This window comes from Bactrocera oleae, chromosome 3, assembly GCF_042242935.1.
Source record: "Bactrocera oleae isolate idBacOlea1 chromosome 3, idBacOlea1, whole genome shotgun sequence".
Classification (NCBI taxonomy): domain Eukaryota; kingdom Metazoa; phylum Arthropoda; class Insecta; order Diptera; family Tephritidae; genus Bactrocera; species Bactrocera oleae.
In genome coordinates, this window is record NC_091537.1 from 54,433,324 (window position 1) to 54,447,234 (window position 13,911).

Consider the following 13,911-nt stretch of genomic DNA (forward strand, 5'->3'; position numbering starts at 1 on the left):
TACGAAGACTTAAGAATAAAAAAGGCAGAAATCCTACGACGACCACAGAAAAATAAATAACTCTACAATGGAGCAACAACTAGCCCAACTAAGCGCCCAAATGACCATGTTGATGAACCAGATGCAGCAACAAACAGCTGACTTCACGGAGAGAATAGCTTCGCTAGAACAACAAAACGCTCCGCACGAATTAGTTTTATACGACGAAGTAAAACTAAATATCAGTGACCCCAAGGATATCGACCTAGAGTTATTCAAATCTCTACCCAAATTTGACTGGATTAAATAGCAGTACAGATCATGGAGATCACAGGTTTGGACATGGAAGCTATAAAAATCTTCCAGAATCATACAAAATATTATAGCGCCCTGGGAATATTACGAACAAAAATCACAGGACCAGCTGCTAATATTCTGACGAACCACAACACCAAATTGAATTTTTATTCAATAATTAACAGATTAGACTATACGTATGCGGACCAACGCCCATTATATGTGCTTCTCGACGAAATGAAGAGAATCACCCAGGGTAGAAAAACTCTTGCAGAGTTTCACAATGAGGTTTCTAAGGCCCTTAACTTAGCCTTAACAAAAATTGAGATGTCCAATGATGACAATAACGAGGGAATGAAAACATACACTAACCAGGAAGCAGTAAGAACTTTCATTCTTGGGTTAAACTCTAAATATACCAGCGGTACATTGTATAGCCATAACCCAGGAAATCTAGAATCAGCATACGCGACAGCCTGCACCATTTTTCACGACAACGTGAGAGAGGAACTTGAGACACAGTTCAGACCTCTAAACCAACGTCAACATCATTCAAACCAGAATCAACCACCACATAGAGAAGAGAGGGAGTACAAACCAAACGTAAGGATACAGAGGAATAATTACCAACCAACTTCATCGCGATCCAACAACAACCATCAGGGATACAATGCACGACATAGCCAAAATAATCACCCACATCGAGAAGAGAGGTACCAAAATCAGTATAGACCGAACTTCAGCATGCAGAGAAATCAACATCACCAAGTAAAACAGCTACAACCACAACCTACACCAATACCCATGGACGTGGACGACTCCAGGCAATACATACAGACAACCAGGAATAATAATGCTGTAAGTGCCAATTATAATAATAATTATAGTAATACATATAAGAGAGATAGGACACCTAACTACACTAATACGACTTCTCCGTAAATAAATTAAACAGAGAAGATCTAGAATCAGTAGTTGTATCAAATTATGAAGAACAATATGAAACAGGCAGTACTTTTTTAGGCGAGTAAACGGGTTGCCCTGCTTACAAACAAAATGCGGCCTAACTGGCACACCCGTTACCTTATTAATCGACACAGGCTCAACTAACAATTACATAAATATAAATTGTAATATAGGAATATCTATTAAATTGAAACCATTTAAAACCAAAACCTTACATGGTTACTCAATCATAAATTCTAAAAAAATAATAACGATGTACGGACATCATTTAACATTTTACGAAATTAGGGAATTAAACGACTTTGACATTATACTCGGAGAACAGGGATTACGCCAAATGAAGGCAGAAATTAATTTATTTGACTATAGAAGTAGAACCAAAAATTAATTACACAATAAATAATGAAAAACTTAAAGATCAAGTAGAAGAACTTATGAAAAGAAATAATAATACTAATGGAAAGTTGCCCTTTACAACCACAATACAAGCAACTATCAAGACTGAATCAGAAGGCTCCATATGGACAAAACAATATCCATATCCCATGTCCGATCACGACTTTGTCAAGAAAGAAATTGAGAAACTTTTAAATGACGGTATAATACAACAAAATACAAGCAAAAGCCCATACAATTCACCTATATGGACTGTTCCAAAAAAGGGTACCGATGACCAAGGGAAACCCAAGCGAAGAATTGTTGTTGATTTTCAAAAAATAAATTCCCATACGATTACTGACAGATATCCAATTCCAGATATTAATATGACAATACAAAACCTTGGAAAAGCAAAGATTTTTTCCACAATAGACTTAGAATCAGGCTTTCATCAAATATTAATTAAAGAATCTGATCGAGAAAAAACAGCATTCTCTGTCAACGGCGCGAAGTATGAATTTATAAGAATGCCATTCGGATTAAAAAATGCATCCTCAATCTTTCAACGATGCATTGACGACATACTAAGAGAATACATTGGAAAGTTCGCATATGTTTATATTGATGATGTGTTAATTTATTCATCTACTGCAGAAGAACATATGGAACACCTTCGGATTATAATCAACGCTTTACATAATGCAAATATGAAAATTTCTGACGAACAGTCACATTTTTTTCAAGATACAATCGAATACCTTGGACATATTATAAAACATAATAGGATAATAGTTGATCCAAAAAAAATTGTAACAACAAAAAATTACTAACAACCAACAAATTTAAAAGAATTGAGATCTTTTCTAGGACTTGCTAGTTATTATTGTAGTAGGTATGATAAAAAAGAACCAAAGTAATAAGATACTTGTGAATTTAGACACAGCAGCTGTAGAAGCTTTAGAAAAAATAAAAAATGCATTACAAGAAGAGGTTGAACTTTTCCAACCAGATTTCTCTAAACCTTTTAGTTTAACAACAGATGCAAGCAATGTTGCCATTAGTGCAGTTTTAGCACAAAATCGTCAACCAATTGCATTTATTTCATGCACATTAAATAAAACGGAGCAAAATTATAGTACTAATGAGAAGGAATTATTAGCAATTGTATGGTCTTTACAAAAACTTAGGAATTATTTATATGGCGTGGCAGATTTAACAATCTACACTGATCATCAATCCTTAATATTTTCTATTTTCGAGAAAAACCCTAATACAAAATTGAAAAGGTGGAAGAATTTAATCGAAGAATATGGTGCTAAGTTAGTCTATAAACCTGGACACCAGAATGTCGTTGCAGATGCGCTTTCGCGTCAGCAAATCAACAATACAACAAATTGTTCCGATCACTCACTACAAAGTTCGCCTGTCGAAACTATGAAAAAAGTTAAACAACCACTTAACTCTTTCAAAAATCAAATAATTATTTTACAATATAATGAAAGGAATAAAGTCCTCAATCAAACAATATTTCCCGGGCAATTTAGACACACAATATTTTATAAAGATACCCCGGATTTACTATCTAAACTTAAAGATGTAGTTAATCCAAAAGTTACTAATGCGATGAAGATAGATGAGGAAATACTATTTCACTTAAAAGAAGAAATTATCTCCGCCTTCCCAAACTATAACCTGGTGCTAGCCCAAAATAAGTTAAATGACGTAACTTCCATAAACGAACAAAGTGAAATCGTCACACAAACACATCAACGTGCTCACAGGAACTACAAAAATAATAAGCAAGAAATGTTGTTGTCCCATTACTGGCCCAATATTAATGAAATGTGTCGTAAACTAGTCGTAGGCTGTGAAATATGTCTACAGCACAAATACGAAAGAAAACCAAATAAACAACCTATAGGAAAAACTCCAATACCAACTCGAGTAGGAGAATATATACAAATGGACATATTTCATATAAACCATATGCTGTATCTTAGCTCAATAGATAGATACTCCAAATATTGTTATTTACGAAAACTAAATACAAAGATAGATTGCCATGAATCAATAGAAGAAATACTCACACAAGTTTACCCAAATGCTAAATATCTCATGACTGATAACGAAAGTATATTTAATGGAAACCTAATAAAATCTTTATACAATAGATTAGATATAATACATTCAGTTACTCCAGTACACCATTCAACTTCCAACGCTCAAGTAGAACGGTTACATAGCACAATTATAGAACTTTGTCAAAGTTTAGCAGCTGAAAACAAAACCGCGCCTGGTGAAGAAATTTTCAACGCTGTTCGAGAATACAATAGGACTATTCACTCTTCCACAGGACACAAACCTGAAGACATATTTTTCAATAGGGAAAAATATACCAGTATCAAGGATATCTTGGAGCAAAAACAGGATAAACTACTAAAATATCATAACAAAAGCAGAAAAAATATAACATATAAAACAGGTGATATTATATATAGCAAGACAGATCGACGTAATAAGCTTGCAACTAAATATAATAAACACAAAGTGAAAGAAGATCGCGGAGACACGATTTTAACAGTGAGGGGAAAGGTTATACATAAAGATAACATTAGGAAGCAAAGTACACAATACAAAGAATAAGAGTCATAAACTTTTGCTTATTTATTTTATTGGCTTCATTTGCATTTGCTGAAAAGATAACAAACCTTTCAGGTAGAAGATATATTTTAACCGAAACGGACGACGTTTATACATATAATAGCTCAGCCTACCTGTATCATATAGCCAACCTTTCGACAATATTAGCGCCTTATGAAAATATAATGAGAACAAGGTACAGTAACATACAATACCGGGAAGAAAGTATTCTCATTAATAAAATAGAAACACAACTGTTACCATTCGAGCATCGTATCAAACGTGCCCTTAATTTTTTAGGCTCAATTTTGAAATTTATAACAGGTACGCCAGACCAAGACGACCAAATAGAAATAAAATCAGGTCTTAACCAGTTAATAGAAAATAACAACCTACAAAGACAAATTAATTCACAGTTTGAGAAAATCCTAGAAACTTTAGATCCAAAATCTATAACAGAAACATTAATAATTAGGGAAGTATATAAAGAATTAGAATCAATAACAAACATAATTAATTTTGCGAAAACAGGTCTTTTTTATTCAGGCACTCTTAACCTTAAAGATATTAAAGAAATCATTAAAACAGAATCATATGACATTCCAATAATAAATATCTTAGAATACTCCAATATCCACGTGTGTATTTTTAATAGTGCCATTGTGACAATTTATAAATATCCAATAATAACCAATAAATGTAAAATGTATAATTTAATTCCATTAGTATTTAAACACGGAAAATATGAGCTAAAAAATAAAATTGCTAAATGTAATAATAATTTCACAAATCTATCAAATTGTACAAATTATATAGGAACTAATATCTGCAAAATAGAATTAAAAGATAAATGTACAATCCCATTATTATTGAACCAAAAGCTCAATGTAACGTGATACAAGAAAATAATAATCCTTTACAAATATTAGATCATGGTAATATTATAGTTGATAATGTTCATATATGGAATGGGCAGAAAATAAATGGTCCATATTTAATCCAATATGACCATAGCACCACCATTGATAATAAAACATATAGGTATAAATCATGAACAAGAAATTAAAGATATAATCCATGCTCATGAAAATGAAAAACTAGAAATATTGAATATATTATCTTCTGAAAGTAATTATAAATTTAGTAATATACAAAAAATGTACAAGTTCTTAATACCTATAAAAGAACACTCCTTTAAATTTATTTTATACCTTATTTTAATTAGTATAATACTAGTTTTAATCGTGTATTCATGTGTAAAAATATATATCTATCGACAAGTACAAACAAATAACCAACGTAAAATAAATTTCGAAGAAATATTCGAAACAGACTTCAGTCATAGATGTCTCGAAATGAGGACATTTCATTTTAACACATTTCATTTTTACATACCTACAAACATACACATGTACATACATACATACATATCATAAATACTTATATATAAGTGACATAACACTTATTAGACATAAATACATAAAACCAAAATAAGCATATGTAAACATATCCATCAGCTAACACACTTGAAATGTACAACACACATTGTAAAATATAAATATCAGAGATAAGAACATATAACAATAGAAATGCACTATCAATAACAACCCAAATATAACAATAGAAACGAATAGTTCTATCTGTTAGTAAACAGATAACTATCGATACAGCTCAATAGTATAAGTAGCACTAAGATTTATGTAAACTAGTTAGTCTAAAGATTATGAATAAAGAAGTAGAAGTATATGCCTTAAGATATAATATTATATGATTAGATATAAATGTATTAGAACATTGTGAGGAGTTGTCAGTCCTTTGTATGTTTTTAAATAGTAATTTATCTCTTCAAGATGTTTTAAAATTTGTAACAGATTTAAGAGTTGGTCCAAATATTACAAGTAGTATTGCGCTCAGGATCCTTTAAACTTTACCGGTAACAGTTGCAAGTTGTGAAAGAAGCTTTTCTAAATTAAAAATAATAAAAAATTATCTGCGATCCACCATGACACAATAGATTATCTGGATTGGCTATAATTGCAATAGAACACAAGGTTTGCGACAGAATAAATTGATCAGATGTTATTAAAGAATTTGCAGAACAAAAAGCGCGAATAAAATTACTATAATTACGAGGTAGGATTAAATATTCTCTGATCTAGAAAAATGTTTAATTTTTGGTTTCATTATTTTAAAAAATAACTGATTTGTTTTGTAGTAACATAAATGTTTTTTTTTATCAGTATTAAATTTTAAAACAAATCTTTTGTTGTGTTGTGTTTTGTTTTATATACGTACCGTATGAACCTTAACTTAAATTTAATAAACCGATTGACCATAATAAACAATTAAACAGTTTGGTCCTAATCTTTTTAATTTCTGAAACGATTTTGATGAAAAATGTTTATTGTTCCTTTAGTTAAAGGGCAACATTAGTAATACACAGGCTTTTCTGTAATTTCCAATTGAATGGGAGAAACCTTAGGTGAGAGAGAGAAAAGCTACCGACATTCTAAACATATTGTAATATAAACATGCCAAAATAAGAAAAACGAATATACAATTTACTACTCAAGAAGAATAAAAAAAGCGTAATTTCACTAAAACCAGGGATAAAGGGACGCTTATTGCAATGTGAGAGCGCTTCGAAATTAGTGTCTTTTATAACATTTTGCATTGTAGCCAGATCAGTCAAAATAAAAATTGTTGGACATTTAAACTAAAACACCCAACATTTATTAAGATTAAAATTATTATATATATATCCGATTAACACATGAAGGAACTATTAAAATCCTTTCTTGTGATTTTGCGATATTTTAAAACAACTGGTTTTTGAACTTTCAATAGTTGAGAGAGTTGAGCATCCCTTCATCTCTCCTAATTTGGCTTTTAGAGAGGTGAGTTCTTCTTTTTATAAATATGTTGTAAAATTAATTATATTTATATTGTAAAAATAATTTGTTTAATAGAATACATAGAAAAACGCGACACAAAACCGATCATTAAGGTACGCATTGTGGTATGTGTTTTGTTTTTATAACCAAAACTTTTATTGTTACAGAAAATTTGCAGCATTGCGGAAAATTGCATTCCTAGAATAAAACCAATTCAGGTGAGTAAATTATTAATTAGTAACTTTAAAAAGTGAACAAATATAGTTAGTTAACTAATATTTAATATAAGAAATTATGTTTTAGATTGATAAAAATGCAATTTAAACATAATTATGTTGGAGGTTCAAGACGATACATGGATTTTGATTGGTATTGGTATACCATCGTTTGTTAGAGAGATTTTGCCTCATTTTCACTCATAATTTGTAAACGTTACAAAGAACGATTTGTGGAGCATCGACAGATTCTATTGCAAGATTTTGTATATTGGGCTTGTCGTCATCCGGTACTGTGACAATGCGAAGTGTGGCATCATTTTTTGAACTGCTACTATGACAAGATGTTGAAATCAAGCATAAGGAAAGCCGAACATGACACATATGTAGGAGTCTCTTATTGTTGGGCCATATCTCTTAGCATTATCCAATGACACGGCGAAACGTTATGAAACATAATATAAAAAATAACTGCAACGTATTGGTGATGGCAGGTCGGACCTGGCAAAGGCCTTAAATAAAGACGAGCGTCGTGCACCCTTAAAAACAACACCGTTATCGGAAAGTGTTGGGCGTAAAGTTCGCCTCAGATCGGAAAGTTAAACCATAAATTGGACTCGATACCATTCACAGACCGTTTTTAGTTCTACAGTCAATACGACACGAAAGTTAGTCTCTTTTTAGTTACATATGCCTAAGGAATGAAAGGACCTTGTGCCTAGCTTGAAGATACCCAAAAGCCAATATTTCAGTATCTCCTAACTGGTATTAGAGTAATTAATCTAATTGCTACCTCGCTTGCCAATCTCGTTCATAAATGGCTTCATTTTCTATGTATTTTTTATTTCAGAGGCGTCCTGAACAGTTTTCCTGACATTATTTCAACACGAATGCGATTGGTTAACATCTATGCAAAAAAATGAGCAATGACCAGATGACCGATGTGAATCGTCGCACCAATGTTAGTTCCTATGCTGTAATAGCTGAAATGTAGGATTTTAAACAAAATCATGTTACACAAATGAAACCGGCACTTAAATCTTTTATAAGTGAGTTTTTGGCAAGAAACCTGCGAAGAAATAATGTATGACATGGTGTATAATCGTGATGAAGGGGCCGAATCATATTGTTTAAATAGACACACAATTTATGGTGGACACACACCACTGATTTATAAATGAAGTTGCTTTATTTTTAAGAAAAACTCAGTATCTCGTTATATTTTATACAAGTAATAAGTTTTGATTTATTCCGTCATATAAGAACAGTGTTTTATAATAATTCTTCCGGATAGAGTGGTGTGTACATGTAGAGGGAGGCTAAACTCATTTAACCAGATATTTTGTATGCATGTAGCTTTATAATTGTAGTATATATAAATATATTGTTAAATGTACTTCTTTAAGTATACAATTTAAGTGTTAATACTTATATTTAACCTATATACATATGTGTAACATAGTATATATCAATATGTACACATTTAAGATATTCATTAATTTGAATAATTAGTTAGTAATAAGATATTAAGTAAATACGTTTTTCAATAAAATAAAGACAAATAATATAAAAAAAATATTGAATTTTATTTAACAAAATTGGAATTGGTTATGTCAACAAGAAGGTAACCGATAAGCTAAGATACGAATTTGTTAAAAGAAACAAACAATCAACATCAACGACATTTTGTATGTAAATTCACGATACAACGGAACAAATTATTAAAAATAATAAGAAGGCATGCTAATTTTCTCAAAATTTTTTTTAAATTTATATTTACACATATAAAATTTTTTTCGTATTTTCTAAGATCCGGGGAATTCTTTACAATGGTTGCAACATTTTTTTTTATCGAGCGCTGTCTTTGAATGTTTTTCTTCAAAACCTTAAAAACTTTTCTTCAGTTTTCTTTCGACATTTCATCAAAAACCCGGATAAAATTAAACAAATACTAAGCAAAAATATTTTTAACACACTGGTTTTAACAATCATTAATCATGATCACGATCCAAATATCACATTAAATATTGAACGTGTGATAGCGCCAATCAGTCGGCTTTGGTAATAATATTGTGACGAGCACGGATGATAGAACAAAATCGAATCAACGATAAACTGCCAGAAGCGACTAGTTAGCGAATTCGTAGTTGCCAGAATGTTCTAGAAGCAATGTTTTGTTAAAGATCTACTATGTAAGGGCTGTCGGATTATGCAGCAAACACAGTTCTAGAAGTCGTAAGATCGAATTAATTTATTGGAATAAGAAAAAAATATAAGTGTGTAGCCATTAAATTGGGACTTTTATTTAACAATCCAGTGATCGAACTCAAGAGTGAGTTACAGGTAGACGATTTATCGAGAAATCCGTTACAATTGGTGTCAGAAGTGGGATTGTCAAATAAATTCCCAAGGAGATAATTATTTGAAAATGGCCAAGTTTAAAGATCTGAAGATTCCACAACTGAAAAAGGAGCTGGAGCAACGGGGTTTGGCGACAAATGGATTAAAAACTGAATTACAATCACGGTTGAGAGAGGCCATGGAGGCGGAAAACATTCATGTGGAGGAATATGTCTTTCACATGGAATTAAAAGAAGAGACAACAAAGATAGAAGAAAAGGAAGAGGCTCAATGCTCGTCAAAGATTGTGGACATAAACATGGATTTTGTCGCAATATCGCAAATGTCAACGCAAATATCGACACTATTTAAAGAACAGGATACACGTATGTCTCAAATGGAAACGCGATTGTCAACGCATTTGGAAGAGCAGTTCGCAGCGCAAGATGCACGTTTTTCAGTACAGTTGTCAACACCGAAAGAGCTCGACGTGCATATGTCAGCGCAGGTATCCTCACAGTTGGAAGAGGAGGAAGCATGTGAGCCAGGATCTTCACAGTATAAAGAGCAAGAAGCTTGTATACTTGCACAAGTGCCTTCGCAGCCGGAAAAACTGAACGGGCGTATGCCAGCGCAGGTGTCCTCACAGTCGGAAGAGGAGGAAGCGTGTGTATCAGTACAAGGGTCCTCACAGTCGAAAGAGCTGGAATTGCGTATGTCAGGGCAGGTGTTCTCACAGTTGGAAGAGGAGGAAGCGTGTGAACCAGTAAATGGTTCCTCAGAGTTAGAAGAGCAAGAAGCTTGGATACCAGCACAAGTGTCCGTACAGTTGGAAGAGCAGAAAGCGTGTCTACCATCATAGGTGGAAGATCAGCATAAAATTGAACCTGAAACGGATGAATCTTTGCAAGAAGATCCAGATTTGGAAGGTGCATTACATGAAGTGGAGTTGAACCAATGTACAACGATTAGAGAAATAACTATAGGAAGGCCAGTCACAAAATCATATTGGGCAGAACGGAGCAGTTTAAAGTTAGTGTATGGCTGCTTGCATCGAGTATGGAAAAGCGAAAATGGGCAAACCTTCCGAGTACTTATGGTTGTTCCAAGGGTTGGAATTCATGATGTTCTTAACGTGCAGTACAAATGTTCAAGAAAAGGGCCTTGAAGAATTTGAAGCAAAAGTTTTATTGGACTGGACATGGGCAGATGAAACAGCACAACTCGCGTGCGCCAGTTGAGAAAATAGGCGTGTATGAAGATGGTCCATTCCCCACCAATAAATTAGGAAATAGTCATGTTTTGGTAGTCAAGGATCATTTCAACGAATGGCCACAAGTATACACACTTCCTAACCAAGAGACTGAACCAGTGGCGGAGGCATTCATCAACAAGTGGGTAACGAGATTCGGTGTTCCAATGGAGTTACGTTCTGATCAAGAATGGAATCTCAAGTCATCTTTAAGTCAAGGGATGTACCAGAAACTGAGTATCCGGAAAACGGATGGAATCAACTCCAAGAAGAGAAGAACGGCTAACGATGTCAGCACCAGCCTAGAAGACGAGATGGGGGACATAAAAGCTTTGTGTTTGGTATCGCAAATATGTCTAATCGGGACGATCAGACTTAGGTGGAGGGCAGTATGACGAACACGGATGATAGAACAAAATCGAATCAACGATAAACTTCCAGAAGCAACTAGTTAGCGTATTCGTAGTTGCGAGAATGTTCTAGACGCAATGTTATGTTACAGATTTACTATATAAGGGCTGCCGGACAGTGCAGCAAAGACAGTTCTAGTTAGAGTGTTGTCGTGGTAAGAACAATTGAGACATAAGCAAGAAGTTGTAAGCTCAAATTACGAGCAATAAGTGTTAAGTTGTTGGAATAAGAAATAAAGAAAAGTGTGTAGCCATTAAATTGGGACTTTTATTTAACAATCCAGTGATCGAACTCAAGAGTGAGTTACAGGTAGACGATTTATTGAGAAATCCGTTACAATATGTATACCTTTGACTATATATTGTGACGAACATGAATGATATAACAAAATCGAATCAACGATAAATTGCCAGAAGCAACTAGACAGTTAATTCCTAGTTGCCAGAATGCTCTTGAGGCAAAGTTTTGTTAAAGATCTACTATATAAGGGCTGTCGGATTATGCAGCAAACACAGTTCTAGAAGTCGTAAGATCGAATTAATTTATTGGAATAAGAAAAAAATATAAGTGTGTAGCCATTAAATTGGGACTTTTATTTAACAATCCAGTGATCGAACTCAAGAGTGAGTTACAGGTAGACGATTTATCGAGAAATCCGTTACAATATGTATATCTATGACTATATATTGTGACGAACATGAATGATATAACAAAATCGAATCAACGATAAATTGCCAGAAGCAACTAGACAGTTAATTCCTAGTTGCCAGAATGCTCTTGAGGCAAAGTTTTGTTAAAGATCTACTATATAAGGGCTGTCGGATTATACAGCAAACACAGTTCTAGAAGTCGTAAGATCGAATTAATTTATTGGAATAAGAAAAAAAGATAAGTGTGTAGCCATTAAATTGGGACTTTTATTTATCAATCCAGTGATCGAACTCAAGAGTAAGTTACAGGTAGACGATTTATCGAGAAATCCGTTATAATTGGTGTCAGAAGTGGGATTGTCAAATAAATTCCCAAGGAGATAATTATTTGAAAATGGCCAAGTTTAAAGATCTGAAGATTCCACAACTGAAAAAGGAGCTGGAGCAACGGGGTTTGGCGACAAATGGATTAAAAACTGAATTACAATCACGGTTGAGAGAGGCCATGGAGGCGGAAAACATTCATGTGGAGGAATATGTCTTTCACATGGAATTAAAAGAAGAGACAACAAAGATAGAAGAAAAGGAAGAGGCTCAATGCTCGTCAAAGATTGTGGACATAAACATGGATTTTGTCGCAATATCGCAAATGTCAACGCAAATATCGACACTATTTAAAGAACAGGATACACGTATGTCTCAAATGGAAACGCGATTGTCAACGCATTTGGAAGAGCAGTTCGCAGCGCAAGATGCACGTTTTTCAGCACAGTTGTCAACACCGAAAGAGCTCGACGTGCATATGTCAGCGCAGGTATCCTCACAGTTGGAAGAGGAGGAAGCATGTGAGCCAGGATCTTCACAGTATAAAGAGCAAGAAGCTTGTATACTTGCACAAGTGTCTTCGCAGCCGGAAAAACTGAACGGGCGTATGCCAGCGCAGGTGTCTTCACAGTCGGAAGAGGAGGAAGCGTGTGTACCAGTACAAGGGTCCTCACAGTCGAAAGAGCTGGAATTGCGTATGTCAGGGCAGGTGTTCTCACAGTTGGAAGAGGAGGAAGCGTGTGAACCAGTAAATGGTTCCTCAGAGTTAGAAGAGCAAGAAGCTTGGATACCAGCACAAGTGTCCGTACAGTTGGAAGAGCAGGAAGCGTGTCTACCATCATAGGTGGAAGATCAGCATAAAATTGAACCTGAAACGGATGAATCTTTGCAAGAAGATCCAGATTTGGAAGGTGCATTACATGAAGTGGAGTTGAACCAATGTACAACGATTAGAGAAATAACTATAGGAAGGCCAGTCACAAAATCATATTGCGCAGAACGGAGCAGTTTAAAGTTAGTGTATGGCTGCTTGCATCGAGTATGGAAAAGCGAAAATGGGCAAACCTTCCGAGTACTTATGGTTGTTCCAAGGGTTGGAATTCATGATGTTCTTAACGTGCAGTACAAATGTTCAAGAAAAGGGCCTTGAAGAATTTGAAGCAAAAGTTTTATTGGACTGGACATGGGCAGATGAAACAGCACAACTCGCGTGCGCCAGTTGAGAAAATAGGCGTGTATGAAGATGGTCCATTCCCCACCAATAAATTAGGAAATAGTCAGTTTTGGTAGTCAAGGATCATTTCAACGAATGGCCACAAGTATACACAATTCCTAACCAAGAGACTGAACCAGTGGCGGAGGCATTCATCAACAAGTGGGTAACGAGATTCGGTGTTCCAATGGAGTTACGTTCTGATCAAGAATGGAATCTCAAGTCATCTTTAAGTCAAGGGATGTACCAGAAACTGAGTATCCGGAAAACGGACGGAATCAACTCCAAGAAGAGAAGAACGGCTAACGATGTCAGCACCAGCCTAGAAGACGAGATGGGGGACATAAAAGCT

At 34.3% G+C, this 13,911-nt stretch overlaps 1 long non-coding RNA gene across 1 annotated transcript; it reads left to right on the forward strand.

Annotated features, from left to right (window-relative positions):
- The first annotated feature begins 3,329 nt into the window (after positions 1–3,329).
- Positions 3,330–8,859, forward strand: LOC118683415 (uncharacterized). The gene is made up of 4 exons (XR_011395297.1): positions 3,330–7,157; positions 7,230–7,267; positions 7,322–7,372; positions 8,220–8,859. It is a non-coding gene; the product is annotated as an uncharacterized lncRNA (long non-coding RNA).
- Positions 8,860–13,911: the final 5,052 nt, after the last annotated feature.